At 40.0% G+C, this 26703-nt stretch overlaps 1 protein-coding gene across 1 annotated transcript in view; it reads right to left on the reverse strand.

The window, feature by feature from the left end:
* LOC146635172 (neural cell adhesion molecule L1-like) overlaps positions 1-26703 on the reverse strand; it is a 640298-nt gene that overhangs the window by 453458 nt on the left and 160137 nt on the right. The gene's annotated exons all lie outside the window — the stretch shown is intronic.

Below are 26703 nucleotides of genomic sequence, written 5' to 3' on the forward strand. Positions count from 1 at the left end.
GCAGGCCAGAAGCCACAAGTTCAAAAAAAAAAAATTCCCTTAACTGACAGTAGCACTACCTTTGTCAAAGTGGAGGGTGTAGTTTGGTAACACAATCTGTCCTCAGGTTGGGTATTGTTATATTTGAAATTATCTTTTGCTCATTATTTCCTCAACTTTTAAACAGCAAGGATTAAAGTGCTTCAAAAACTGAAGAGAAAACTGCTGTACATGAATAAAGTTGAATAGAAAACAAGTGTTTATTCAGCTTTTGCCGTTAAAGGAACTTAAGTCAAATAAACATTATGACTACAACTAGTCAGGGACTCAAAATGGAGAGCAGAGGAGAGTCCGGTCATGATAAGTTAGGCAAATCAGTCCCACATATCTTAGTAAAATACAAATGATTTGAATTTCAAATTTGACATATATTAACATGTAATATTCATTACAGTCTGCCAATAGCCAGATTATGCTAAATGAATATTAGGAAAGACACTGGTACTTTGCAGAGTTCTAGCTAGCAGTAGCCCAGCTTAACAAAAACAGTTAAAATTCAAATATGACACTTAAAGATGATGTATTTTGATATAAATACTATTTCTTATAGTTATCATGTTATTTGTTCTACCATCAATCTAAAACTTAATATTTAACCGAATAAAACTTACCGCACCAGCAAGAAAAAATGGCGACCGAAGATTCTGGAATGCGAAGCTCCTCAGGAAATGAAGGTGTGGTCTAATTTAACACCCACAGTGTTAAAATGCAGTAACGACTAAAACCCACACTAACACGTTTCAGGAATCAACTCCCGATGTGTTATTTTAACTCGATTAAGTGTTGAACTAACTCGGAACTCTGTTGAATTCTACTAACACTGAAAAATCAACACTGGCATTTATGCTGTGGTAATTTGACTTTAGAACAAATTTAGTAGAAGGAGTAGAAGATGCTACTTAGTGGGATGTGAGTGTGTGTTAATCTGTCAGAAGGATAAACTGGAGCTCCCACCCTAAGCACAAACTCTGAGGGGCTCAGACCACAGAGGGAGCAGCTGGAAACGGACCAGGTGGAAGCTCAACAGTATATGTAATGTCATAAGTCAAAGGTGGGTTGTCCTTTATAGCAGGTAGACTTGATGCTGGTATAATATTGTTTTTACAGCTAAGGGTGGAAATTTTATCCCATGTCATTCTGTTATTTAGCAAACAATACATGCCATCTGGTCCTCGGCTGGTTTTGTTTGAGTTCATTCATTTTGTTCATTGGGTGAACAATAGAGTCTGTTTGCAAGGTGAAGTGTTCCCAAACGTCAGTCTGCTGTTTTGTTTGCTCTGAGTCACAAAATGTAGGAATGAGGAACAAATTAAACACAGAATCAAGATCAAATATTTAGTTTTTCTCAGGATTTTTTTTTCAATAATTCAATAATCAGACCTAAGGAGACACTGGAGCATCATGAAAGGAGAGGCAATAAGAAACCATCACACCATCATACCAGACAGTCAGCATGACTGATGAGTGTCACATCATCATCTAAATCACAGGTGTCAAACGCCAGACCTCGAGGGCCAGTGTCCTGCATGTTTTAGATGTGTCCTTGTTCCATTGTGTGTCACATCATCATCTAAATAAATGCTGCAGTCATAATGCATCTTACAGCAGATCTTGATAATACGCTGATATCTTTGAAACAGTAAGCAGGTTGTTAAACTCACAAGGCAACTTAGTTAAACAACTTTGTCAAAGTGGAGGGTGTAGTTTGGTAACACAATCTGTCCTCAGGTTGGGTGTTGTTATAGTAAAGATTACCTTTTGCTCACCATCTCCTCAACTTTTAAACAACAAGGATTAAAGTGCTTCAAAAACTGAAGAGAGAACTGCTGTATATGAATAAAGTTGAATAGAAAACAAGTGTTTATTCAGCTTTTGCTGTTAAAGGAACTTAAGTCAAATAAACATTATGACTACAACTAGTCAGGGACTCAAAATGGAGAGCAGAGGAGAGTCAGGTCATGATAAGTTAGGCAAATCAGTCCCACATATCTTAGTAAAATACAAATGATTTGAATTTCAAATTTGATGTAAAGTTTGTGCTCATGTAAAATTTGCAGTCTCTTCTTTGTGTTGTGTGCTGCTTCAGTGCCAAGATAACCTCAGAGCAAATAAATAAAACCAGATTCAACTGAAGCTTTCTGCACTTCATGGGATTTCATAGTTTATTTAGAAGTCTTTATAATGTGTCTGGAAAGGCTGCAGGCTGCAGCCACTGTTGGTCAGACAGAAAGTTTCCAACATTTATTCTCTGATTTTAATCCCAAAACATGTTAATGACATAAAACTGACTGCTATTACAAATCTCTAAAATGTCAGAACCAACAACCTTAAATCTTTTTCAAGAAATGTGTTGGCATGGCATTTTTTGAGCAAGATGATGTCTTTATACCATTACAAAGTTCTTCTACCTGATTAAAACACACAGGCTCAAACTGGTCAAAGGCAGTAGAGCAGCTGAATTTTGTAAAAACTTCATGTGAAGGTAGGGCGGTCATACATCAGAGTTGTTCTATCTTATTAATGAAAAACTGCAAAAATCTTTCACACGTTTCTGTGGAGCTATTTATACGAGAAGCAGGGGAAATATTCAGGGAAGTCAGTTACTGAGAAAAGAAGCCGGGGGTTGTTGGAGCTATTCTCAATAATATTGGCAAAGGATTGTGTGGGAACATTCCATAAGGAGTACTTTAGTCTCAGTTCTCAAAGAACAAGCTTTGGGTGATGAAAGACTCCAAACAGTCTTCTGTGAAGTTGAAGCTATATTGAACGACAGACCCATCACCAGAGTTTCAGATGACTCATGAAGTATTGATATGAATGATCTTCATATCAGGAAAAAGTGTAAACAGGCACAGTACATGGCAGAGTTGTTTGCAAGATGCAAGAAAGACAAAAATGGACGAGGACTAAAAGATTTCTTATACCTGGAGATAGTGTCTTGATTACAGACGCTACAGCTCCAAGAGGATCATGGATGATGACAAAAGTCTTAAATGTAAACCAAGATGCAAAAGGCTTGGTGCGTTCTGTGAGACTACAAACAACGACGTGTGTTTTGGAGAGGCCAGTTGCAAAACTTCTTTTGCTACTGGAAGAGAAATAACATCATGAACAGAGATTAAGGACTTGCCTGAGGGAATAGCTCCTTTTTTTATAACTTTAAAGTAATTGTGATTGTATGCACAATCAGGGGCCAGAGTGTTGGAGCTATTTATTCTTTATTTTTGTTATTTTGAGATTTGTTAAAGTTTGTTGTTGAGTTTATTTGTAGGTTAATATTGGTTTCATTTTGTTTTGGTCTGTTGTTTATCTTGTTAAGTCAGCCAGGAAGAACTGTAGGCAAATTTAGTATAAATAAAGGGACTGGTATATGACCAGCATGCACTTAGGTGGGCCTATGGTTTTTTACCAGAGCAGGAGAAGCAGCAGGAAGGAACAAAGATGGGTATGTGTTATTGCTTGCCAAAATGGATAAATAAACCATAAAGTACATTTGGATCTTTAGTTTTAATATTAGTAAAGAGATTTGTATTTAGGAGAACTTGAAATGTTGCTGGGGTAGACTTTATCTCCCCGTGAACCTGATCTGGACGTGCAGAAGAAAATGGATGGAGGACTTGCAATGTCTCTTCAGTAAAGTGACGCTGAATATGAGGGGTACTTGAGCCACAGTTAGTTTCTGTTGCGCAGACGTGATTATAAAAGCTGTTGTTCTGCTCCGTATTCTCTCTGGATTCCTGTTGAATTGTCAAACAGCACACAGCTCCCCCTCCTGAGCTTTGCTCCAAGCAACCGTCAATGGAAACTAGAGGGATCACTGATCCTCCTCCTAATTAACCTTTAGTGCACTTTATGAAAACAGTCTTAAATCTTCCTTACACTCATTGGCTGTGTGTTCACTTTTAAATCACACATATTAAACATAAAACAAGCAAGCTCTTTACTGTTATTGTTAACCTTTTATTCTGTGGCTGGGAATTAAAGACATAATCTGGCTCTAATTGGCTGCTCTGGGCCTTTTCCTGTAATTAGAAGCAACAAAATGAAGCTGATGTTACAGATTTCAGCTGTTACACCTCTTCCTGTGATCTGTCACTAAGTCCTTCTTATGTATGTTATGTTAGTATAACTAACTTTTGCAGGATATCACAGGTTGTTTTTATGTGCTGTTTTCACAGCATCAATCAAGAAGGTCACACTTTTCTGCTAAAGAAAAGGTTTATGATTATATTATATTATTTATGATCCTTGATACAAAATTAAAGTTAGTCACAGTCTACAAATCATCACAGTGCAATTGTTCTTTTTTCCAGCCTGTGGGTAACAAACACAAACAGCTGTGTGGTCATTCAGCTTTTTGGACTCTTCCTCCTCTATAAGAAGAGATATACATGTGTAAAAACTGTAATCAATACAACTTTATGCTTATCTTTGTGTATCAAACAGTCTGGATGAGAGCAGAGCTGCTTTGATTAGAGACTACAGACTTTGCATAACATAACAAAAAGAAAACACTTTGCTAGCCTGGAAACATCTTTCAAAGTAAAGGCTTCACAATACAAATGTTTAAATGGGGGAGTATAGCTGCCTCCACTTCATATGGGACAGATGTGAGGCGTGACACAGAACACTAGACAGTGGTGTATCAGAGCAGGTTTTAATGTTCCGATAAAAGTAAAATGTCACAAACTCCTCAGGAACAATTCTCATGTTTTCATGATTATATTCCTTCATCTGTGCATGTGTATAACCCATCTTATGGAGTTTAAAGAGGACACTGAGATGATCGGTAAGTGTAGAATTTAACGAGCGGCTGGAATATGTTGAAAGTATTTCACTGTTTTGTCTTTTTTTTCTAAAAACTTAAGAACTGATCAGTCATTTGTATGATCTGTGGGGCTCAGGCTTTAAATGTGGTAATGTGTAGGCCTGCGCCTGCTGCCTCTCTCTTACTAGGTCAGTAAATATCAGCAGTTATATATATTTGCAGTAAAGTAACATAGAGATTCATATATTATTGTATATGAATATATTACTGATGGGACATGAGGCCTGCTGAAGGCAGCCAAGCTGGGGCCAGACTCAAGGTCAGGTGAAACGTGTCACGTGCAAACTAAAGCTCTTCTGCTGCCACCTACTGGCACTTATTCTTTTGTGACTTTTTCCACAGTGCATACACTCTTTGGCCAGATTTTTAGGCACACCTCACTAGGTGTGCTAGGCCAGGTGAATCTCAGAGAACATAAAAATAATCCATGCACATCCTCTTCACCCTGTGGGGTAGGTGCAGATAAGGAGCAGGTATGGATGAAACATTACCTGCAGCTGAGTTTATTAAACTCCACCAAGACAGCTGGTGACGCAAATCTAGGCTAGACCGTCCAATTTCACAACCTTGCACTTCTGGGCTCCTCGGTCTCTGAAGGACCTGGCCCACATAGACTGCGAAGGCCAGGTTCTTCGCAGGATGCAGCCTAGGAATTGGGAAACAACTTCTGAACATGTTGTTTTAGTTTCATTTTGTTCATTTGTTTGAAATTTTAGTGTTATTAAAAGTTTTAAGGGATTTTTGTATCTGATATTTGAATGAATAATCTATAAATTGTTTTTTTTATTTTTTAATGGAAAGTGACTTTTTAAATTGTCAGCAGAGCATTCTTTAAACATGCAATCAGTTTGTGTTCTTGAAGAAAGTTTCATTTCTTGTACAGTTTCAGCACAGAATGAAAACAAAATGGGAAAATGTGTTTTAAGAGAAATGAAAGCTCACAAATTTGACTTTGGTGTCATTGCTGCACACATTCTATCACTTGGTACACTATATTTCAATGAAAATCAGACATACCATTTTCCACTGATATACAGTTCAATTGCATATTTACCTTACTCTTTTTATAAAGGTAATATAATGACCGAAGGATGTGTTTTTAAACTGATAAAACAGGTTAGCTATCAGTACATCAAAACTGAAAATGTCTAGAATGGCTTGAATTTAAAAAGTCTTCTCACATTTATATTACACATGTACTGAGACAATATTCTCTCTTTCTTTTCATGCTCACCACCACTGCACAGGCTGTAACTTTATCTGTATCCTTAGGTCAGAGCCGGGCCACTATTTACCAAGGAATTAAAGTCTGAATAATCATATTTATTTTATGCCCCAGTGATGTACAAATTGACTCTTACTTCAAACAACTTCAAACATCCTATTCAGCAAGTAGGCTGCACCTCTTTTGTTTTTGTTTGATCTGATCACTGAAATAAACTGTACATAAGTGCAGTTCAACACGTGTCAGCACAGCAGACGGCTGTATTCAGAGAGAGCCGAGGACGTTTTCACGCCTAACCCTAACCCTGACATCCTCCAACATCTGTCTCCTGAGGGGCACCAGGCAGGGATGCCCACTCTCCCCTTCACTGTTTGCAATTTTTTATCAAAACACTAGCAGCAACATTTAGGCGGACTATAGTTATTAAGGGCATAAAATGCAAGAACGTAGAACCTCAAATCAGTCTTCATGAGGATGATGGGTTGCCTTTTCTCCGAGGTAATTGCATTAATAAACTCTTTCTCAAGACTTTCAGTTTATCCAATAAACTGGTTAAAGTCTGCAGTTCTTCACATAAAGAGGCACTGTAGGTGACACTTAATAATTGTCCACATTTTTCATTTTTTCATATTACTGCTGTGTTGCAGGATCCATGACAGCAAGAGGAACCATCATCATTCTGGACAACCCTATGAGTCCAGTCAGCATTTAATTAAAAACACAGAAACTGCCTGTAAAATTCCTAAAATGTGTGTATTTACTGTGTTATTTAATAAATAAATAATCAAATCTATTTGGTTTTATCATGCTAGAAGGTGCAAAATCACCCAAATTAAAGCATATTGGTTATTTCTGCAATTCAGAACGATGTTTACTTAAATAGCTAAATATGCAAAGCATAAGCTTATAGATGTGTGTGAGTCTTAGCTCAGTGTTGGAGCTATTTATTCTTTAATTTTTTTTATTTTGAAGTTTGTTAAAGTTTGTTGGTTTGTTTATGTTTTTGGGTTATTTACAATTTTTATTTGTAGGTTAATATTTACTTCGTTTTGTTTTATTTTGTTGTTTATCTTGTTAAGTCACGCAGGAAGAACTATAGAGACTGGTATAGAACCAGCATGCACTGGGGTGGGCCTATGTTTTTTTTTACCAAAGCAGGAGAAGCAGCAGGAAGAAACAAAAATGGGTCTTTGTTATTGCTTGCAAAAACGGATAAATAAACCATAAGTATTTGGACATTGGACTTCTATAGTCTGCATACAAAATATCACCACAGTGCAGCTGTGCAGTGGCTTGTAGATTTGAAATTGTTGGATGTTTGGTTGGACCAGGGACGATTCTAGGATCAGAGCTTTGGGGGTGCTGAGCATCAGGAGAGCTGCCCAGCCAAGCAAGATAAACTTTACTTGTCACGATGAGACGTCTTCCCTGTCTCTGTCAGTCCCTGCATCCCTAAATGTCTCCAGTTGTCCCGAGTTCCCTCTGACTGTCTCCTTGGTGCATTTAAAGCCCTGTTCCTCCCTGTCCTCGTCGTCTGTTGTCTTCATCTCCGTTATCAGTCATCATAATTTTACCATCTCTGTGCAAGTCTGCAAATTTCTTTATTAAATCACAAAAATCTTAAATTCATCAAGTCTCAAAACATGACATCACTGTTTTGTACATTTCAACATAATTTAATCCCCAAATTTGTGAAAAAAAAGCAAAACACTTTTTTTGAAAAATCTGTAACAAAACCATCAAATCTGATCAAGGTTATTTAAATGCTGCAAAAGAAGAATGGATTGGATTTAAAAAAATAAATATCCTAACCTTAATTACTGGGGGAGAATAATGAATGATGCTCATAGTTAGGGATGGGTATCGTCAGTGTTGGGGAGTAACGGAATACATGTACCGCCGTTACGTATTTAAAATACAAAATATGAGTAACTGTATTCCGTTACAGTTACCGTTTAAAAAGGTGGTATTCAGAATACAGTTACTTTGTTGAAATAAATGGATTACACTGCAGTACTTCCCTGTTTCATGTTGTCGCGGGTCAGGACTCTTTGGGTTTTGTTTGACAGCTACGTTCTGTTGTTCCAGGCGGCAGCGTTACGGTTGCCATGGTTACATGGCAACGCTCTCTCTCTCTCTTTCTCTGCGACTGTGTGTTTCCTGGGTGAGAGAGCGCGTTGTTGTTGTTGTGCTAAGCTAACAGGCAGAATGCTACAAGCATAGCTCTAAAGAATGTAGCATCATGGGCAGTGTAGTCCGTGTTGCAGGGAGAATGGACTGCCATACACGTTATGGGTCTGTGAGCGCGAGGAGGGAGAAAAAGGGGAGTGGAAAGGTACGAGTTGTCGTCTAGGAAAAACGGGAGCTGGAAGCATGTAAATATAATAATAACCACTTCAGCCAAGAAGAGAGCCTGATGAGCCCAGTTGTAAGTAAGCTATTAAGACTCGACTGTACACCATGTTCGTGTTTTCCTCTGAAAACAATAAGTTCCGTTGGAGCAGTCTTTCAACGCCTCTCTCTGTCTCTCGCAAGAAAAGTTGACCCACACAACAAAGTAAAGCTAGTTTTCGGCTACGAGCCGACAGGGACCCCACCGTATTAGTCAGAGGTCCCTTTACTACAGTTCGGAGTCGCGGACCTTCAGTAATAGTAATAAATCACACAGCAATAGTACATTCACGTTGTTGTAAAAAGCACGATAATATATTAAGTAATCAGAATACGTTACTGTCATTGAGTAACGTAACGGAATACGTTACAGAATACATTTTGGGGCATGTATTCTGTATTCTGTAATGGAATACATTTTAAAAGTAACCTTCCCAACACTGTCTATATGTCAGGTCGGGTCTTAGACTCCACCTCTCTGGGAACTCCCAGGCGCTCCAAAGTGTGGAGGCCTATCTCCCCTCACCACACTCCCTGCCGGTGACTGATGCCCTCAGGGGTTGGTGCATTGGTGGTTCTTGGTGTCCGGGGCTCGGCACTCAGGTATGTACCAGCTCACTCCCGGTGGCTACTTGGCGGGGCCTGGTGCCTGTTGCTCGGTCAGGCCTCTTCCGGGCCGCGGGGGGCCCTCGGGCCTCTGGGCCTGCGGCTCGGTTCACTCTGGCACAGCTGGTACGCCGGTACAGCCCCCTCTAGCTTCTGCTCGGTGGCTACTGGGTGACCCCTCGTCTGGGGATCCTCAGCCCTTCCCATGAGGGTGGAGAGATGGATGAGATCCACCCCTGAAACCTGACAATATTGATTTTTAAACTTAGTTTTACTGGTTTCAGTAAGTAAAAGAAAAGAAACATTCCAAAAATCCAGACCATTGAGCATCAGGAAGTGTGGTCTAAGGAGCTTGGAAAGAAAAGTGTCTGGACTTCTTGAGTTGTTTGAAGACGTTTCACCTCTCATCCGAGAAGCTTCTTCAGTTCTAAGGGTCAAATGGTGGGGAGTCCCAGATTTAAAGCCAGTGGGAGTTTCCCCCCAAAGAGGGACAAAGGACCCCCTGATGATCCTCTACCTAATCACATGAGCCAAGGTGTGAATGCGGGTGTGGGTCCTAATCAGCCAGAGTTTCGGGTGAGCTCATTGTGAAACCCTATCATGTGATTTCCTGAGGTCAGATGGCCCAGGATGTAAATGGGCGTTAAGGCGTCTGGGAAGGGATCTCAAAAAAGGATTATAGATGGCAGACAGTTGGTGTTGTAAACCACCGTCTCTGTTCAAAGATGGTTTGATGATACATACAGGTGATACATACATTATACTGCTACTGTTCTATTGAAATTTTAAACGAATATCCTCATATGTGGATCTCATTTTTCTTAGAAACATAAAATAGGTAAAAAAAAATAAATCTGGAAATTCTTGGTTTTTACATTCATCGGGTCCCAATATGCCCAAATATCAAAGAGAAATTAAAAATGCATGCCGTGGAAGAGTTCGGGTCTTAGGAGGTTAAAGAAATATCCAGGTAACAAAACCAAAGGGTGGGGGATCATTACATATGGAGAGTTCATGTCAATATGCTAGAGAACAACACATTCTTCCTAGGAGTGTGTGTTGCAGCAAATTCATCACAAGGTTGTGCAACAAACCCAGGAACTCTACAGGCCTCAGTGAGCAGGTTAAAGGTTAACATTAATGACATCACAATTAGAAAAAGACTGAACAAGCACAGCTGCTTGTAAGGATTGCAAGAGAAATCCTCGTCTATCTAAAATAACATAACTAAATGGCTTAGGTTTGCAAATCTAGGGGTGAACAAAGCACAAGACTTGATGAATCACATCACTGCAGGTTACTGCTGCTAAAGTTTGTACTACAAGCTGCTGAATCCGGTGGTGGACTTGTACACAAAACTGTAGATACAGATGTATTTCTAACCAAGGGGCTGAGTGAATATATTGTATACTGTGAATAACTTCTCTGTTTTTAAACAGTTTGGCTGAGATGGGAAAAAACTTTGTGAGGCAAAGTAAACATTCTTTTTTTTCTCATATTTCACAAGTGCCTGAAGTTTCTCATTTCCTCTTTTTATTTCATCCTGTTTTATCTGTTCATGCTGTATATTTGTCTCACAGTATGGTGGTGAAACGTCATGAGGAGGAACTGAATTCAGTCAAAGAGAGGTACTGTTGGTATAATCTGGGGAAATACCCTACTTCCCCACTCACCTACCTACTTCCCCACTCACCTACCTACTTCCCCACTCACCTACAAACAACACCCTCTATTTCTCCATATTTTCACACCACGATCACGCAAACACATCAGCTCAACGGCAGCACATTCACAACAGCCTTACAGCACGCACAGACTTGCAGGACACATAAGCTCTGTATCATCAGATATACCAGATTCTAATACCAGTTCTGTTAACACCAGTGCTGTGTTATCATAAATGATGTTTAATAATAAATATGTTGATTTGAAAATCTTTGAGTAATTGCTTTGATAACTTTGGCCATAAAACATGCTCCAACACTGTAACACTGCTCTCTCAGTCATCTTTTTGCCTCAGTGTAGCATTGGTAACAGTGAGCCAACACTGTCACCATGAGGTCAAACTGGGACATTACACCAGATAATTCTCATCCTCCAAATGTTTATTAAAAAATACCTCCACACATTTGTAAACACTAATAACATCTAAAGAGCAAAGTTTCTGACCATTTAGTTCAATTTTAATCATAAGGTGATAAATTGCAACAAGTGTTGCCCAGAGGTGCTTTATATTGTAAGGTAAAGAAACATTTGAAACATGAAGAGGCAGGAAAAAAGGACTGTGAGATGATCATCCATGATTTTTTAATGAGCATCAAACCACACAGAGGAATTTAGGACAAACATTTACATAATGTCCTCTTTTTCTTAAACGAAGCATGCAGTCAAGTAGATACACCTGCTAATAAATCCTGTGGATTTATTCCCAATATTTGTCGCATCTGCGGCAGATTTACTGCAGACTCTGATCAGGAAAGTGAGACGCCGAAAGAGAGGGAAGCGAGCCGGCGCACTCGTGCGTCTGAGGAGACGCAGACTGCGAACTGCTCTTCCTGGGATCTTCCTTTCCAAAGTACGCTCACTCGGAAATAAGATAGACGAACTGGCCCTGATGAGAAGCATGAACAGAGACTTTGCCTCCTCCTGTGTGTTATGTTTTACGGAGTTGTGGCTCAGTGAGGACATCCCGGACTGCGCGCTCAAGCTGGAGGGCTTTCATCTGACCGGCAGGCCTCTCTCTCCGGTAAGACCAAAGGTGGAGGTGTCTTCTTCTACATCAATAGTGGCTGGTGCACAGATGTGACAGTGATTGCTCAGCACTGCTCTTCCTCTCTGGAATATCTTTTTATTCACTGCAAACCGTTTTATTCTCCGCGGGAGTTTGCTTCATTCATCCTGGCCGCTGTTTACATCCCGCCAGACGCGGATGCGCAGGCAGCTCAGTGCGCACTCGCGGAGCAGATACTGCACATGGAGCGGACATTCCCGGACTCTCTCATCATTGCTCTTGGGGACTTTAACAAAGCCAATCTGAGCCATGAGCTTCCGAAATACAAGCAGTATATTAAATGCCCGACCAGAGAGGAGAGGACATTAGACCACTGTTACAGCACGATCAGCCGGGCCTATCGCGCGGTCTGGTGTGTAAAACAATCTGGTGTGTAAAATAAAAATTTGACAGAAACACGATCACTGTTAGTACATCTCAGGAAGATCTCATTTCTCAGAAGAGTAATAGATTACATCTTCACAGTATCTGATCAACCAGCTGCTGTGGAAAGTTCTGAGTTTTTTTAGACACAGAAATAAAAAAAAATGTTTGATTTAATGCTGATAAATGAATACTGAGAATTTAGAAGGAAATGTTTTCATCTCAGAACCTGATTAAAACTGTCACACGAATCTCTATGCTTTTTTTAAACTCAGCAAACATGAAACTAAGTGCTGTTTTAATTGCTCTCATTTTATGTGATGTGTAAATAATTCAGAGCAAAGTCTTTTGTTCCTCAGTGGTTCACTCTGTAGCCTCACAGTAACGTGTCTACTTCAGGAGCTCCAATTTCTTCAGCCAGCATATACATTTCAGGCAGAGGGAATGCTTCATGCACCAACAACAACATCATCACACGGCCACATCCATTTATACCAAATAAGGAAGCACTAAGATTTTATCGAATAATCAATCTAACCTGCTGAAATTATGAAAGCCAAATTTTTAGCCACCATGTAAAAGCATCTGATTGGATGTGACATCATTATTCAGGATAACCTACTGACCTATTGCCAATCAAGTAAAAACATACCCAGATAGATGAACTATCAGTCAGGATTGGTCTCCCTAAAACCCAGAGAACTGCTAAAGCAACCAGATGCATGTGTCAGACACTGAGTGCCAGTGTACTGTATGTGTGTTTGTGTGTGTGTTTATATGTGTGTAGCACCCCAAAATGGGCTATGTTTACCAATCAATCAGCAAGTTTAATTTCAGTTATTTAAACATACAGGAAAACATGACTCATGATTAATATGCTGGTTTTACAACACATACATGCAGATTGTAAACTGGCTTGTTTACCAAGAAGCATATTGACATTGATCAAGGTGTGTTGTCTACTTGTGTAAAAACAGTAAAAACACAATAAAAGGTCTTGTGATGTGATGACAAATTTGTACCAATGCGAGAGAAAAAGTGAGCTAAACCAGTGAAATCAGCGTGTTTGCAGACAGAAAGATAATGAAGACATGCTGCTAGGAAATGAAAGATACAGATAAAACGAATGTAGTGTGTATTGTGTAACTGCCTCAGTACTCATGGACATTATAAATTCTGTCTGTATTCTCTTTACAGTCATTGCGAAACATTACAAACGCGGTGACACGTTAACACTAGTACAGTAAATATTAGTAACTACAAACTAATTTTAAAGATTCTGCTGTTGGAATTTAGTAATTTAATACAAACATACCTTATTATTATTATATATCTCACAACTACCTCATAATAATAATGGATTGTATTTATATAGCGCTTTTCGAGAACCTCAAAGCGCTGTACAATTCCACTATTCATTCACTCTCACATTCACACACTGGTGGAGGAAGCTACAGTTGTAATAATGACATCTCTTCCTTGTTTTATACTTTATTCCACACAGTTAAGTATTGCAGGGTAGTTTTAGAAGTAGATGGAGGGAGGGTAAGGCGTGGTTTCCATGGTGATCTCTGCATAAGGCAGTGGTTCCCAAACTTTTTTTGCTGGGCCCCCCTTTGTTTTACAAGAAAATGTTTGCCCCCCATGCGCGCACTGCCCATCACCACCACCCCCACCTAAACAACAGCATGTGCTCCTGACACAGGGGAAACTAATTCTGTCACAGAGACCAGCCACTACATGACACCCACAGTGGGCCCACAGACTGTGAAGCCTTTGATTTATTATTTATTGCTGCAGTTTTATAAGTGTTCTATGGAACACTTATAAAACAATGAAGAAGAGACGTGTTTATATATCTAAATGAATCTGTAAAATCAGATCCAAACAAATCAAGAAGAGCAGTTATTCACTGTAGTGAGACAGGCAGTCGAAGTTAACATTTAACCTGTGTTACTGTTTCCTGTATTTGGCTTTAAATCAATTTGATGTCTGATGATATGAAATAATGCCAAGGTACATCAGCTCTATGTTTTCAGATGGAAAAATGAAGCATATCAAGAAAACAACACTGTCCCAACTGTGAAACATGGGGGAGGCTCGGTTATGTTCTGGGGCTGTTTTGCTGCATCTGGCACAGGGTGTCTTGAATCTGTGCAGGGTAGTTGCAGGTCATAAGTCTTACAACAGGACAATGACCCAAAACAAAGCTAAAAACACCCAAGAATGGCTAAGAGGAAAACATTGGACTATTTTAAGGTGGCCCTTTTGTGAGACCTGACCTCAATTCTATTGAGGATCTTTGGAAGCAGCTGAAACATGCAGTCTGGAAAAGGAGCCCTTCAAACCAGAAACAACTGGAGCAGTTTGCTCATGAGGAGTGGGCCAAAATACCTGCTGAGAGGGGCAGAAGTCTCATTGACAGTTACAGAATTTGTTCGATTGCAGTGATTGCCTCAAAAGGTTGTGCAACAAAATATTAAGATAATATATAAGATATTAGGTTGTGGGTACCATCATTTTTGTCCAGGCTTGTTTCATACATATATTTTAAAACAATTCAGTTGAAGCATGGTTGAAAAGCAATGTCTGACTTTCATTGGTTAAGATTTATAGAATTTTTATTTATTATTACTTTTGTCAAATTAAAGTTATTTCTGTGACCATTGTGGGTTTTCTTACATTGACCAAAGGGTACCAACAATTTTGTATTACAAGTAGCAGCTAAAGTTCATAAAATATATTGCAAGCGTATTACTAAATTATACAAATAAGAGCATCAGTGCTTAGTTTGATTGTTTTTTTATCCTGTTTGAATCTGGTTTGTATGAATCCTGTTTCCTGCAGGGTTCATGGTGTTTGTCATTATTTACACTCTCCTCGGTGTGTGTATAATGGTCCTGTCAGTTTCAGAGTTTCAGTGTTTTTTAAAGGGAGTGTTTGCCCAGTGCACCAGACAGGCTAGGACTGTCCCTGTGTGTGGAATGCATTTTATGTTCTCTGTGAGATTCACATAGCACACCTTGCAAGGTGTGTGGCCAATGAGTATATGCACTGTGTAAAAAGTCAATAAAAATAAATAAAAATAAGAGCCACTAGGTGGCAGCACCAGAGCTTCAGTTTGCTCAGCACATGATGGTTTTCATCTGACCTTGAGACTGTCCCCAGCTTGGCTGCCCCCAACAGGCCTCATGTCCCATCAGTGATATATTTATATACAGTAATATGTGAATCTCTGTGTTACTTTAGTGCTAATATATATATATATATATATATATATATATATATATATATATATATATATATATATATATATATATATATATATATATATATATATAACTGCTGGTATCTACTGACCTAGTAAGAGAGAGGCAGCAGGAGCAGGTCTACACATTACTGCATTTAACGTCTGATCCCCGCAGATCATACAGTGAAGTGATAATGCTGACAGTCCTTGGCTGATCAGTTTTTACATTATTGGAAAGAAAAATAAAAGTGAGATTTTCTGTGTTTGCAGGCCGAGCTGTGTCAGAGACTTATCACCCGTGAACAAAGCAAGACAAACAGCGATCCATTTTAACTTGCAAGGGAGGTCGATCGGATCAGGCTGCAATTCTGTACCCGACCTCAGACGACTCCGACTCCCAGTGTCCTCTTGCCGCCTTTTATTCAGTGACAAACAAACACCACCCGTTATAAAACCCATATGGTCATAAAAGTTTAAAACACGAGCATGTGTGTGTGTATGCACGTGTGCATGAGCACATGAGTATGCGTGTCCGTGTGTGTGACTTCCTGGTTACAAACATTTTAACAACATCCCTGGTCATAAAAAGGGTCATCTCCCTTCACCCCGAAAGAAGTGAACGCCCTTACTAAATAAGAAAACAGAACCTTTACATAGGATGTGCCTGCAGTTAAACATTATAGCCTCCCCCACCATTCAACAGGCTGGGGAGGAGAATACAACCAAAAGAATGTCTTTGATCATATAGTTTAAAAGAAGGTTTACACATTTAAGTATAATAATGACAACATTTAACAATATACTCTAACAGCCCTAGTCTGGTGGTTTGTTTTTATTTAGTTTGATTTTGTGAGCTGGTTATTAGGTGCTGCTCCAGCCAGCCAGAAAATGCCCCGCCATCCGTCCTACCCCTTCCTCCCTGTGTAGCACGCAGCAGGTGCAACTCGCAAATGGAGGGCCTCCTCCCTGCAAATGGGCAACACAAAAGCAATTGGTGCCCATGCAAAAAAAGAAAAAAAAAAGAAAAGTGCTGCCATGATGTCGGGGCAGCATGGGTGTGAGCAACATTTTTTGTGCCAATGTCATGATGCCGTCCAGGGCAACCATTCATGTCGCCCATATCAAAAACCGTTACTGGAGACACACAGAAGCATTCATTATATCTGAGTGGGTGTCAGAAATGATGACAGTTTAGTGGCAGTTCAACTGAGTGACAGAAAGTACCTGAAAGTGCTTCAGGTGTTTCACATTTCAACATATCCCAGACCTTGGACAGGATTTAACATGTTTGTATTTGGCCTTTGGGAGAAAACGTTGGTCGCAGAGAAAGTTCACAGCGGCACAGGGAGAACATGCAAACTCCACACTGAAAGGCCTGGGAAATTTAAAGCAGCAGTTTGACTTCATTTAAAAAGATCTTAAATTACCAGACAAAACATCTTGATTTCTTTAAATTGGAAGTCTAGACGCCTTTTCTTTCCAAGCTCCTTAGAATATACTGAGTACATCAAAATTACACTGTTAATTAGCAGTAATTCTTTGAAACATTATACACTTCTTATTACACTTTAGAAAGTGCCTTTTCTTGGAAATTATTCCACTTTTCCACTTTCAAACAGGTGAATTTCAGTTCCCATTCATGGAAGTCATGGAAAGAGTCATGGAAACTGACACATGCAGAGACTATTTTCCGAATAAGTCTGTTTGCGTGTCAGTTTTTCAGTGGTTAAATACCTTTAACCGCCATCCCCAGGAATACACACCCTGTTCATTACAGAAAATAAGGCACACATGAACGGTTTACTGGAGAAACAAACACAAAACAGGTTCAGGTTCCCACTGTTATTTCAAAGGACTTGCTTGTTGGAATGTGTGGATTTATTGTTGCTCTTTTACAAGCTTCTGTTCTTACTGAAAGTGCTGCTCAAAAAAGCTGTTTCGTTGAAGAAGTTGTCAGTGACATTCAGGAAGAGAAGTAGTACTCCAAACATTTCCCTCTCATAGTAAGGAATCAGACATTTACAAAAGAGTTGAGCACATTTTAAACCAATTGGATAACTGATTTTCAAAATTAACACTGAGAAAAAAAAGACAGATATATTATGATTAAAAATGTGAAATAGTTGAGCTTAACCTCCTAAGACCCACATTTTTAATTTCTCTTTGATATTTGGGCATATTGGGGTCCGATGAATGTAAAAACAAAGAATTACCAGATTTTTTTTTACCTTATTTTTGTTTTTAAGATTAATAAGAGCCACATAGGACGGGCAATCGTGGCTCAAAAGTTGGGAGTTCGCCTTCTAATCGGAAGGTTTGAGCCCCAACTTGGACAGTCTCGGTTGTTGTGTCCTTGGGCAACACACTTCCCCCGTTGCCTACTGGTGGTGGTCAGAGGGCCCGGTGGCACCAGTGTCCGGCAGCCTTGTCTCTGTCAGTGCGCCCCAGGGTGGCTGTGGCTACAATGTAGCTTGCCATCACCAGTGTGTGAATGTGTGTGTGAATGGGTGGATGACTGGTTGTGTAAAGAACTTTGGGGTCCTTCGGGACTAGTAAAGCGCTATACAAATACAGACCATTTACATATGAGGATATTCATTTAAAATTTTGATAGAACAGTAGCAGTATAATGTCCTTATGAGTGGATATCAGGCCCTTGTTGAGCAAAATTTAGTATTTTGGTCTAAATAACCCAAAATGTGATGTCCTCATATGTGGACGCCAGGTCCTAGGAGGTTAATGAATTTGTACTTGGTGTAAGATTGGATACACATAGACTTAGAACTACAGGTGTTTGTAGTGAAATACCTGTCAGAGACAAATACATGTATGTGCCCATTTTAGTTACAATAAATTGATTTTCAGGTATAACGAAAAATAGAGAATATTTCTTGCATGAATTTGAAAGACAAACTGGGTTATACAAAGACATTAACGAAGGATTATATTTCCAAAACCATTCTGTTTCCACAACAGAAATATGCTCTACACATTTTACTGTATTATGATGATTTTGAAACTGCAAACATATTAGGTTCCAAGATCCTGGAACTGGACTGTCTTTATTTCACTATAAAAAATGTATTTAAAAAAAACTTCCACAAAGGTTAAGTCTGTACTGAAGAGCCTACATTTAACCGCTCTTTTCTACAAAGAAGACAAGAAATATGTTGTTTTTTTTTTAAAACATGGTATGGAGGCCTACCCCTCCCCCCCACTGCCAGTGACAGACGTCCCCAGATATCGGTGCATTGGTGGTTCTTTGTATCCGGGGATCGGCATCCAGGTACACACCGACACACTCCTGGTTGCTGCTTCTCGGGGCCTGGAGCCTGGGGCTCGCTCGGGCCCCTTCGGAGGTGGGGTGCCCTCGGCCTCTCGGCCTGGGGCTCGGTCACTCAGGCACAGCTGGCTGCCGGCGGAGCTCACGGGCACGTCACTGCAACCCCCCCTGGCTTCTGCTCCGCGGCTGCTGAGTGACCCCTCATCTGGGACTCTCCTCAGCTCTTTCTGGGACAGTGGCGCGGCTGCCCCTCTGTTGGTCTTCCTTGGTCTCTTGTGTTCTGGGGGCCTCTGGATGTCTGGAGTTTTGATCTCCTCCATACCTGCTTCATGCCCTGGAGGACGGGGCTGTCTCCCCCACACCCTCTAGCAGATCATCACATGAAGGAACCTGTTAAATACAAGCATGCTCATGCTCACAGGTGTTTCACACGGGTGCTCACACACACAAACTACACCCTTTTTGGCTCCTACCTCAAAGCACACTGTGTGCTGTTGATCTTACGTGCTGCACAATAATGTTTAATATTTAGTATTTACTGTTATATTCACATAGATCATTGCGATGTTGTTGTTTATTATATTGCTCTCTTTCTTTTGCTTGTTTTCTCCTATTTTCTTTCTCAACCGGTGATCCAGGTGATTGATATATGTTTTTTTTTTGTCTGTTTGTTTTGTTGGCTTTTGTTTTTTGCCCTTTATCCCCGTCCCTCTTCCGCACTCTTTTTCTTTCCCTCTTTCTTTCTCCCTTTTCTTTTCCCCATACAAGTCTGTCCCATACTTAGCAAGTAAAAATAAAATAAAATTGATGGCAAAAGAACCAAACGGGACAGGCAGGGGGGAAAAAAGAGAGAGAGGCGTTGAAAGGCTGCCCCAATGGGACTGTTTCAGAGGAAAACACGAACACAGTGTACAGTTCAGTCTAGTAGTTTACTTACACCTGGGCTACACTGCCCATGAGGCTACATTCTTCAGGGCAATGCCTAACACTCTTCCTATTGCCTTCATATTAAGTAATTTTTTGAAGAATTATTTTTGAAAATGTTTGGTCACGTCATTATTCGGGCCGCAAGTTGAGGTGACATGTGCCACGAGATTGAGAGCTTTGAGAGATTGAGCCTTGGTCTCAAGTTTGTGTTTTGTTTGCTTCCAACAGGGTGGAATTACCAAAAATTGAAAGGGGATGGACTAACATATGAAACAGGAAAAGACCACTGTGTATTCCATTTATTTCAACAAAAAGTAACTGTATCCGGAATACCACCATTTTAAACAGTAACTGTATTGGAATACAGTTACTCATATTTTGTATTTTAAATACTTAACGGCTGTACACCAGGAACGGCTGGGACCAGGGAGCAGAGTTGCAGTGTTACACGCCTCTCTGCAGCTTCTCTCCTCCTGTTACCCCCCCAAAAAACCCATCTCCATAGAGACTGTGTCTGCTCCCAAACAGACGAAAAATAAACTAAAAACCAGCAACAAACAACTTAAACATAAAAAAATCACAAAGAAAGAACAATACAGTATCCACATCTGAACCAAAGAGTAAAACAGTGAAATGTGGATTATTAAATATTAGGTCTCTCTCCTCCAAGTCTCTGTTAGTACATGACTTAATAATTGATCAACAAATCGATTTACTCTGCCTTACAGAAACCTGGTTGCAGCAGGATGATTATGTTAGTTTAAATGAATCAACACCCCCGAGTCATTCTAACTACCAGAAATTTCGAAACACAGGCCGAGGGGGCGGTGTGGCAGCAATTTTTCACACCAGCCTATTAATCCTATTTTCTGAATCCTTTATCATCTGTGTCAGGGGATTTTTAAGTTTTATTGTCATGAAATGCAACTGAGTGATATACTGATAAGTGTTTAATATTTCTGCTTATGCAAACGTCTTTCTATCATGAACTCTCTGAACAATCACATCACAACACCACAACGAGTCGTGAAGACAAGCTGTTATTGTTAAATTGTGTTTAATATTTCTGCTTATGCAAACGTATTTCTATCATGAACTCTCTGAACAATCACATCACAACACCACAATGAGTTGTGAAAACAAGCTGTTATTGTTAGATTAAGTTCCAGCAACTGCATGTTCTCTCCCCACGAGTGAAGAGCGTGCAGCTAAGCTCCTGTTTTATCTTTCCTTTGCCATGTGACATCACTATACTGAAGTGTATAAATAAAGATGCAAGACAAGTGTAGGTGTGTGAGTCTTGTTGGGCTCTCACCCGTGCACGTTACCAGCTGAACTGTCTGAGTGTCATTTCTTCACCTGAGTGTTTGATAACTGTTCACCCCTAACAATCTGCAACTGAAAATAGTTGTGGATCATTACTATACCTTTCTAATGTGACATTGTTGTCCCTCGCTGTCTTTCTCTCTCTTTCCCTCCTACTCTGCTCCTGTGCTACTGAGAGTGTAACTAACCCCCCCCCCCTTCCCTTCCCAGCGCAAAGCACAAGACTTGCGTGCAGAGTGTAGCGGAAATTAGTGAGAGAGAGGGTGAGAGAAAGGGAAAAAAAATCCACGGGCTCGCGTCATTAACGTCAAAGATCCGTCTCTATGAGCCGTTTCGTTCGCAACCGACACATGACTACAATTTTCATTTCATATCAAAAATCCTTGAAAGAGTAGTTGTCAAACAGCTAACAGATCATCTGCAGAGGAATGGTTTATTTGAAGAGTTTCAGTCAGGTTTCAGAGCTCATCACAGTGTAACGCAATCTGTACTTACGCCAAACCTTTAATGCGTGGAAATCAGGACTGTTGACCTTGGGCAGTTCACTAGGTGTCGGTGTCATCAATTTCACCCCAATGTTTAACCCAGAATCACAGTTTCCCTAGAAATAGGTTACAAGAAATCAAATGTATCCCAATTATTTGTATGCCATCAGAGGCTAGTTTCGTAAAGGAGATTGGTAGTAGCTGCTCCACCACAGGAACAATACGGCTTCCAGCACACAATGGACACCACAATTACTTAACATAAACACATTTATTAGACACAATTTTAAATAATAAACCCTTTTTTTGCAGTGTCTTTCCACTCAGTGTCCCAAGAAAAATAAAATAAATAAATAAATAAATAAACTCAAATATGTATCCTTTCAAGGTCCTTTGGCCAAAAGAAAATCACCTGAGCTCAGGGAAAAGTAAAGTGCATCGTGGGGCCCTTTGAATTGTCCCTACCACTCTGTTGGAACGGTGTAGCATCCAATAATAGGATCCAGCAAGCAGAAGCATCCACCCGCAGCAACGACCATCTATTTGCCAGGACGGTTCAGCAGAGTCATCAGATGAGGACTTCCACAAGGCAGTTCATCAAGTAGGATCCAGGGCACCAAAAGGGCAAACAAACCAGCCTACACACAAGTGTGCAGAAGAATTAACTAAAATATTCATAAATCTCAGTACCACTGACTCAGTGTCCATATCACTAATGGCTTATTAACAGTCTTACCATCATAATAATACAGGTTTGTCAAAATAAAACATAACAGAACATAAATGCTGTTAACAACGCTTATTAATGCTGTTCTCTTAGGCACAACATAATAACTCTGTAACTGACCTCGTGTTGGCCGCCATTTTAGGACATTAGCCAGGCTCACTTAACGGCTAGCTCTCTAACAGTCAGCCAGTAACACACGTTATACAATATTTAGCCTCTTTCTTAACAAACATGACAGTGGTAGATTTGATACCTCGCTGCAGCATAATAAGGCACAAAACATTTCATACGAACATGAGCTGCAAGCTAACTCACCAGAGAGGTTCGTGTAATGGCGAATGGCTGTCGGATTCAGCTCAGCTTCACGTTCGTAACCGCTACAAGACTCCTTTTTCTAACAACATATTAAATCATTAGCTTCACATATAAAAGTTTTTAAAACTATTTACAGCAACTCAAATGTCTACTGTACCCGAATTTCCAGCTCGCAGAGGGCACGAGAGCAGCATGCGCCTCATAGGACGAACGGAAGGAAAAAACTCTGTAGCTGGACTAGAGAGTGTGTTCAGTGACTACAAATAATCAGAAATCCCATACTCAAACAATGATCTGGGTTACAACAGCACAGAAACAGCTTTAGTGAAGGTTACAAATGATCTTCTTGTGGCCTCTGACAGTGGACTCATCTCTGTGCTTGTCCTGCTAGACCTTAGTGCAGCATTCGATACTGTTGACCATAATATCCTATTAGAGCAATTAGAACATGCTGTAGGTATTACAGGTACTGCACTGCAGTGGTTTGTATCATATCTATCTAATAGACTCCAGTTTGTGCATGTAAATGGAGAGTCCTCTTCACACACTGAGGTTAATTATGGAGTTCCACAGGGTTCAGTGCTAGGACCAATTCTGTTTACATTATACATGCTTCCCTTAGGCAGCATCATTAGAAGACATAGCATACATTTTCACTGCTATGCAGATGACACCCAGCTTTATCTGTCCATGAAGCCAGATAACACACACCAATTAGTTAAACTGCAGGAATGTCTTAAAGACATAAAGACCTGGATGGCCGCTAACTTTCTGCTTCTTAATTCGGATAAAACTGAGGTTATTGTACTCGGCCCTGAAAATCTTAGAAATATGGTATCTAACCAGATTCTTACCCTGGATGGCATTACCTTGGCCTCCAGTAACGCTGTGAGGAACCTTGGAGTCATTTTTGACCAAGACATGTCCTTCAATGCACATATTAAACAAATATGTAAGACTGCGTTCTTCCATTTGTGCAACATCTCTAAAGTTAGAAATATCCTGTCTCAGAGTGACACCCCTCCCTGAGCCTGGTTCTGCCGGAGGTTTATTCCTGTTAAAAGGGAGTTTTTCCTTCCCACTGTCGCCAAAGTGGTTGCTCATAGGAGATCATGATTATTGGGTTTTTCTCTGTATCTGTTATTGTACGATCTACTGTACAATATAAAGTGCATTGAGGTAACTGATGTTGTGATTTGGCGCTATATAAATAAAATTGAATTGAAACGTTTATATGGCAGCACGGTGGCACGGTGGTTAGCACTGTTGCCGCACAGCAAGAAGGTCTTGAGTTCAATTCCACCATCAGGCCGGGGTCTTTCTGTGTGGAGTTTGCATGTTCTCCCCGTGTTTGCGTGGGTTCCCTCCGGGTACTCCGGCTTCCTCCCACCGTCCAAAGACATGCAGCTTGTGGGGATAGGTTAATTGGGTAATCCAAATTGTCACTAGGTGTGAATGTGAGTGCGAATGGTTGTCTGTCCCTGTGTGTTGGCCCTGCGACAGACTGGCGACCTGTCCAGGGTGTACCCCGCCTCTCGCCCTATGACAGTTGGGATAGGCTCCAGCGCCCCCCGCGACCCTGAAAAGGATAAGCGGAAGCGAATGGATGGATGGATGGATGAAAAGTTTATAGCATGTGAAAAAGAGGTTTTATGAATCTAAGATGTCTCTATTTGTTGTTTTGCGATTGTGTGCTAGGATCAGATACTGATGGAAGTCATTGCTTCACTGTTTGTTTTCGCTTTGCTTTACAATGTTTTATAGTGCTGGATGTTGAGTAACAGTACAGCTGTTAGAAATCAACTGAGAAGTACTTCTTCAGTAAGGAATTTTATTCTAATCAATCAACAATACGTTTTTAAACTTATATAACTTAAATTTCTATTGTAATGAAACAAAAAGTGGCGATTTGCTGTTTATATGTTTTATATTGAAATCAATTAAAAACAAACAAAACAAGAAAGTTTGGGCTTTTTTGGATTTTTTGTTTTGTTTATTTATGTACATGTTTTTACATCAAATTGGCATAACATTATGACCACCTACCTACCATTGTGTTGGTCCCCAATTTGCTTGCCAAAAAGCCCTGTCCTGTTGAGGCATGGACTCCTCTAGACCCGTGGAGGTATTCTGTAGCATCTATACCAAGATTTTAGATCCTTTAAGTCTTGTAAGCTCTGAGGTGAGCCCGCATGCAACAGACTTGTCTGTCAAACACATGACAGATGCTCAATTGGATTAAGATCTGGGGAATTTGGAGGCCAAGTCGACATCTCAAACCGGTTGTTGTGCTCCTCAACCTATTTATAAACCATGTTTGCTTTGTGGCAGGACGCATTATCCTGCTGAAAGGGGTCATCAGGGAGTACTGTTGCAATGAAAGGGTTTCTGCAACAGTTCTTAGGTAGATCCAAGGTTTCCCATAACACTGCCCAAAGGTTTCCCATAACACTGCCAAAGTGTCACATCCCCCCACCAGCCCACCTTCTTCCTGTAGGACATCCTGGTGCCACATTTTTCTTAGTTAAGCAAAACACACAACTGGACATCTGCCGCAGTGAACATTTCTGAACAGAGATGGGCAGTAACGCATTAATTGTAATGCATAATTGTTTTCAAGTAATGAGTAAAATAAGGGATTACTATTGCATAAAATGTAATTAGATTACTGTTACTTTCCCATAACCATGCTGCGTTACTACGTCATGACAATGACGTAAGCGAGTGCGACATTTGTGGCAACACCTGTGTACAGATCAACAATGGATATTATAACAAGTGTGGGAGAGATTATGACCGTGCAGTGTTTAAAGCATGGAAGTACTGACCTTACTTTGAGTTTGATTATGTAAAAGTGACAAAAACATTAGCGTCCGCTGTTCACTGTGTGGGAAGAAAACTTTTTTTACAGTGAAAAAAAACCCTAAACCTCTGAGCAAGCACCGAGTAGGCTACGCTACCATGAGAATGTGAAATTCACAGAGAAACACGCAGATTCTTCCACTGACCACTGCGGCACACCTGCACCAGGGCAAACCTCCACCTGTGTTCCGCTGTGTTTTATGTGCATCTATTTGAAAGAGTAAGTTAAAACTATTTTATTTTATGTGCTGGAATATGCAGAAAATCGGTTTAAATGTTAAACAAATTTAGTTACTTATTACTATTTTCAAGAAAGTTGACCAACACCGTTTCTAAAACGAATGAGAGAAATTTAACATATTTAATGAACAAGTAAGGGTTAAAAGCTTGCAGTTGTTTTTAGCTAAGCTTTTAGTTAAATCACATCTGATGACCGTCATTAAATGTGTCTGTTAGCAGTTCAGCAGGTAAGGAGAGTAGAGATCAGTCTCCACCGGATCTCAAGCCTGAAACTTCTTTTAGCAGTTGGTTAACAGGTAACTCTACCACCATCAAATTTCACTTCCAGAGTCATTAGGAGTGTAAAATAAAGCAAAACATTATTTTACAGCAATATTCTAAAATAATTTTCTTTCCACCTGTTGTTTACAGCATAGTTTGATACTTATAATAATGGGAATATGGTAAAGTACAGTTTTGTATTTTTTGTGATGTCATGATGTGTTCGAAAATGTGATGTATTGGTCATTTTGTCATGGAATGACAAAATTGTGTGTATTTTTAATGTTTACAAAATTAACCAGGAAATTAGTTTGCTATTGTTACTGGAGGTAGATGAAGACCTTCATCCTCCAACTCCAATACAGGTGAATGCGATGAGTCCACAGGTTTTACAGACAACTGATTTCCTTACATTAGGGGTCCCGAATCCCACGAGGGCCAGTGTCCTGCAGGTTTTAGATGTGTCCTTAATCCATCACAGCTGATTTAAATGGATAAATTACCTTGTCAACATGTCTTGAAGTTCTCCAGAGGCCTGGGAATGAACTAATCATGTGATTCAGGTGTGTTGACCCAGGGTGAGATCTGAAACCTGCAGGACACCAGCACTCGTGGACTGGGATTGGGGACCCCTGTCTTACAGGAAGAAACAGGTTTATATCGTAAAAAAATAAAATATTTTATTGAACAATGGCTTTAAAACAACATATGAAAGCCCTTTATTGAGGTCGAACAAGCATTAATAGGTGTTGTACAGGCTCATTAAGATACAGGGTCTACTTAT

Source organism: Diplotaxodon limnothrissa, linkage group LG3, assembly GCF_057381915.1.
Source record: "Diplotaxodon limnothrissa isolate DT_005_m linkage group LG3, D_limnothrissa_male_GT1.1, whole genome shotgun sequence".
Classification (NCBI taxonomy): domain Eukaryota; kingdom Metazoa; phylum Chordata; class Actinopteri; order Cichliformes; family Cichlidae; genus Diplotaxodon; species Diplotaxodon limnothrissa.